This window comes from Triticum dicoccoides, chromosome 6A (assembly GCF_002162155.2).
Source record: "Triticum dicoccoides isolate Atlit2015 ecotype Zavitan chromosome 6A, WEW_v2.0, whole genome shotgun sequence".
NCBI lineage: Eukaryota > Viridiplantae > Streptophyta > Magnoliopsida > Poales > Poaceae > Triticum > Triticum dicoccoides.
This window is the reverse complement of record NC_041390.1, coordinates 429,264,875-429,270,690: the sequence shown is the minus strand read 5'-3', so window position 1 is coordinate 429,270,690 and position 5,816 is coordinate 429,264,875.

Below are 5,816 nucleotides of genomic sequence, written 5' to 3'. Positions count from 1 at the left end.
GCTTGGGGATCATTAATTTACGTGTTCAAAACGATGCCTTGCTGCTCAAGTTCCTTCATAAGTTCTACAACAGACAAGATATACCCTGGGTAAACTTAATTTGGGAGTCTTATTACAACAGCTCAGTCCCTCATGCCCAAGACCCTTGTGGTTCTTTTTGGTGGAAAGATCTAATCCAACTCATGCCCGTCTATAGAGGAGTGACAACAATTCAAACAGGGGATGGGTCTTCGGCCCTCTTCTGGAAAGATAATTGGAACCAATCAATTTATGCCGAAGAATATCCCAGGGGCATCTCCTACACATTAAATGAAGACATCTCGGTTAAAGACCTCCTGACGTCTGCTGACCTGCATGTGAACTTTCAACTTCCACTCTCAATACAGGCAAGGGTTGAACTACGACAGATTCAATCTGAGGTGGCCACGGTCACCCCACTTAACATACATGACACCTGGAAATGCGTTTGGGGGGTGACACTTTTAAGACCACTGCCTACTACAGTTTCTTCTTTAGAGAGGTGGTTGCACATGAGGCATTCAAGTGGCTCTGGAAAGACAAATGCATACCCAAGATCAAAGTTTTTGGGTGGTTCCTATTGTCTGATCACCTCAATACTAGAAACATGCTCAAAAGACGACACTACAATATTGGTACCAACCTAGACTACCTTCTTTGTGGCCAGCATGTAGAGGAAACCGTGGAACATTTATTCTTTGATTGCACTTTTAGCCAAGAATGTTGGAGAACCCTTGGATTCCACTGGTCCACGCATAACCATAGACTACAGCTGATAAGTCACCAGAAAAACCTTCACCCCCGAAAGATGTGGATAGATATTTTCTTGATCTCTGCTTGGAGCCTCTGGAAAGAATGCAACAACCACCATTTCAGAAAGGTGAATGTTGGGGAACGCAGTATTTCAAAAAAATTCCTACGATCACGCAAGACCTATCTAGGAGATGCATATCAACGAGAGGGGGAGAGTATGTCTACGTACCCTCGGAGACTGAAAGCGGAAGCGTTATGAAACGTGGTTGATGTAGTCGAACGTCTTCGCGATCCAATCGATCAAGTACCGAACGCACGGCACCTCCGTGATCTGCACATGTTCAGCTCGGTGACGTCCCTCGTACTCTTGATCCGGCAGAGGCCGAGGGAGAGTTTCGTCAGCACGACGGCGTGACGATGGTGATGATGAAGTTACCGATGCAGGGCTTCGCCTAAGCACTACACCGATATGACCGAGGTGGAAATCTATAGAGGGGGGCACCGCACACGGCTAACAACTGTCAACTTGTGTGTCTATGGGGTGCCCCCCTCCCCCGTATATCAAGGAGGGGAGGGCCGGCCCTCTCTATGGCGTGCCCAAGGGGGAGTCCTACTCCCAGGAGGAGTAGGTTTCCCCCCTTCCCTAGTTGGAGTAGGAGAAGAATTAAGAGGGAGAGAGAGGGAAGGAAAGGGGGGGCACCCAATTCAGACTGGGTTTGGGGGGGGGGCTCGACATGGCCGCCTCCTCCTCTCTCCCACTAAGGCCCAATAAGGCCCATTGACTCCCCGGGGGGTTCCGATAACCCCCCGGTACTCCGGTAAATGCCCGGACTCATCCGGAACCATTCCCATTTCCAAACATGGCCTTCCAATATATCAATCTTTATGTCTTGACCATTTTGAGACTCCTCATCCTGTCTGTGATCACATCCGGGACTCCGAACTACCTTTGGTACATCAAAACACATAAACTCATAATACCGATCGTCATCAAACGTTAAGTGTGCGGACCCTACGGGTTCGAGAACTATGTAGACATGACCGAGACTCACTTCCGGTCAATAACCAACAACGGAACCTGAATGCTCATATTGGTTCCTAAATATTCTATGAAGATCTTTATCGGTCAAACCGCATAACAACATACGTTGTTCCCTTTGTCATCGATATGTTACTTGCCCGAGATTCGATCGTCGGTAGCTCAATATCTAGTTCAATCTCGTTACCGGCAAGTCCGTTTACTCGTTCTGTAATGCATCATCCCGCAACTAACTCATTAGTTACATTGCTTGCAAGGCTTATAGTGATGTGCATTACTGAGAGGGCCCAGAGATACCCCTCCAACAATTGGAGTGACAAATCCTAATCTCGATCTATGTCAACTCAACAAACACCATCAAAGACACCTGTAGAGCATCTTTATAATCACCCAGTTACATTGCAATGTTTGATAGGACACTAAGTGTTCCTCCGTGAAAGGATCGATATAGTTGACTAGAGGGGGGGTGAATTGGTAACAAACAATTTTTAGCTTTTCTTTACCAATTTAAACTTTGCATCAAAGTAGGTTGTCTAGATATGCAACTAGGTGAGCAACCTATGTGATGCAACAACAATAAGTAAACAAGCGAGCAAGGGAAGTAACACAAGATAAGCTTGCACGAGTAAAGGGATGAGATAACCAAGAGTGGAGTCGGTGCAGACGAGGATGTGTTACCGAAATTCCTTCCTTTTGAGAGGAAGTACGTCTCCGTTGGAGCGGTGTGGAGGCACAATGCTCCCCAAGAAGCCACTAGGGCCACCGTATTCTCCTCACACCCTCACACAATGCGAGAAGCCGTGATTCCACTATTGGTGCCCTTGAAGGCGGCGACCGAACCTTTACAAACAAGGTTGGGGCAATCTCCACAACTTAATTGGAGGCTCCCAACAACACCACGAAGCTTCACCATATAGTTCCGCGTTGACCTCAACCGTCTAGGATGCTCAAACAACCAAGAGTAACAAGATCCACAAGGGATTAGTGGGGGGAATCAAATATCTCTTGGTGGATGTGTAGATCTAGGCCTTCTCAACCAATCCCTAGGAGATCAACAAGTTTGATCAGCTAGGGAGAGAGATCGGGCGAAAATGGAGCTTAGAGCAACAATGGAGCTTAGAGGTGTGATACGTCTCCAACGTATCTATAATTTGTTATTGTTCCATGCTATATTATATTCTGTTTTGGACATTATTGGGCTTTATTATATACTTTTATATTATTTTTGGGACTAACCTATTAACCGGAGGCCCAGCCTAGAATTACTGTTTTTTTTGCCTATTTTAGGGTTTCGCAGAAAAATAATATCAAACGGAGTCCAAACGGAATGAAACCTTCGGGAACGTGATTTTCGGAACAAACATGATCCAGAGGACTTGGACCCTACGTCAAGACATCAACCAGGAGGCCACGAGGTAGGGGGCGCGCTACCCCCCTGGGCGCGCCCTCCACCCTCGTGGGCCCCTTGTTGCTCCACCGACGTACTCCTTCCTCCTATATATACCTACGTACCCCCAAACTACCAGAGACAGAGCCAAAACCCTAATTCCACCGCGTAACTTTCTGTATCCATGAGATCCATCTTGGGGCCTTTTCTGGAGCTCCGCTGGAGGGTGCATCGATCACAGAGGGCTTCTACATCAACACCATAGCCCCTCCGATGAAGTGTGAGTAGTTTAGTTCAGACCTACGGGTCCATAGTTATTAGCTAGATGGCTTCTTCTCTCTTTTCGGATCTCAATACAAAGTTCTCCCCCTCTCTTGTGGAGATCTATTCGATGTAATCTTCTTTTGCGGTGTGTTTGTTGAGACCGATGAATTGTGGGTTTATGATCAAGTTTATCTATGAACAATATTTGAATCTTCTCTGAATTCTTTTATGTATGATTAGTTATCTTTGCAAGTCTCTTCGAATTATCAGTTTGGTTTGGCCTACTCGATTGATCTTTCTTGCAATGGGAGAAGTGATTAGCTTTGGGTTCAATCTTGCAGTGTCCTTTCCCAGTGACAGTAGGGGCACCAAGGCATGTATTGTATTGTTGCCATCGAGGATAACAAGATGGGGTTTATATCACATTGCATGAGTTTATCCCTCTACATCATGTCATCTTGCTTAAAGCGTTACTCTGTTCTCTTGAACTTAATACTCTAGATGCATGCTGGATAGCGGTCGATGTGTGGAGTAATAGTAGTAGATGCAGGCAGGAGTCGGTCTACTTGTCTCGGGCGGGATGCCTATATACATGATCATACCTAGATATTCTCATAACTATGCTCAATTCTGCCAATTGCTCAACAATAATTTGTTCACCCACCGTAAATACTTATGCTCTTGAGAGAAGCCACTAGTGAAACCTATGGCCCCGGGTCTATCTTCCATCATATTAATCTTCCAATACTTAGTTATTTTTATTGCCTTTTATTTTACTTTGCATCTTTATCATAAAAATACCAAAAATATTATCTTATCATATCTATCAGATCTCACTCTCGTAAGTGACCGTGTAGGGATTGACAACCCCTTATCGCGTTGGTTGCGAGGATTTATTTGTTTGTGCAGGTGCGAGGGACTCGTGCGTGGCCTCTGTCGGTGTCAAAACCGGCGGATCTCGGGTAGGGGGTCCCGAACTGTGCGTCTAGGCCGGATGGTAACAGGAGGCAAGGGACACGAAGTTTTACCCAGGTTCGGGCCCTCTCGATGGAGGTAAAACCCTACGTCCTGCTTGATTAATATTGATGATATGGGTAGTACAAGAGTAGATCTACCACGAGATCAGAGAGGCTAAACCCTAGAAGCTAGCCTATGGTATGATTGTTGATGTGTATGTTGTCCTACGGACTAAAACCCTCCGGTTTATATAGACACCGGATAGGGTTAGGGTTACATAGAGTCGGTTACAATGGTAGGAGATCTGAACATCCGTATCGCCAAGCTTGCCTTCCACGCCAAGGAAAGTCCCTTCCGGACACGGGACGGAGTCTTCAATCTTGTATCTTCATAGTCCAGGAGTCCGGCTGAAGGTATAGTTCGGCTATCCGAACACCCCCTAATCCAGGACTCCCTCAGCCTCCTACTGGATTGATACCTTGGTTCTCAAAAACTGAGGGAAATACTTACGCTACTTTGCTGCATCACCCTTTCCTCTTTAAGGGAAAACTAACGCAAGTGCTCAAGAGGTAGCAAGAAGGATTTCTGGCGCTGTTGCCGGGGAGGTTCGCGCAAGACAAGTCAAGATTTGGCTCCCGACAACGAGTCATTTCTGGCACCGTTGCCGGGGAGGTCTACGCAAAAGTCAACACACCAAGTACCCGTCACAAACCCTTATCTACCGCATTACATTATTTGCCATTAGCCTCTCGTTTTCCTCTCCCCCACTTCACCCTTGCAGTTTTATTGGCCCTCTCTCTCTCCATCCTCCCTCTCTTTCTCCGTTTGCCTCTTTTTGCCCATCTCTCGTTTTCTTGTGTGTTGGATTGCTTGCTTGCCACGATGGCTCTACCTAGATTTGGTTATCTTCACCTTAAAAGGTTAGAAGAGATCGAAAGCAACATTAGGAGTTTTATGGTTTTACAATTTGAGCATAACAATTTCTTTAGAAATGAGCTTAAAGAACAAAAAAGTTTTATGGGTTATATGAATAAAGAGATCGATGATATGTCTAAAGAATTTGATGGTTTGAAATCTTAGATTGCTCATCTTGAGAAGTTAATAGCTGAAGTTTCGGATAAGCAAGCCACTTTAGTTAATAACATGGCCGCTAAGCTAGAATTTTTTTGGAAGATAAAGATGAAGATCTAAAAGTTATTGATGTGTCCCCTATTAAATATTTGTTTTGCAATATGAATCTTGATAATGATGGGACTGAATGTGATCCACCTTTGCCTAGACGGCGTTCCAAAAATCTAGAGTCTTTAGATCTTGATGCTAAAATTGTTAAAAGTGGGATTGAAGAAGTCAAAACTTTAAATAGTAATTAACCCACTATTTTGGATTTCAAGGAATTTA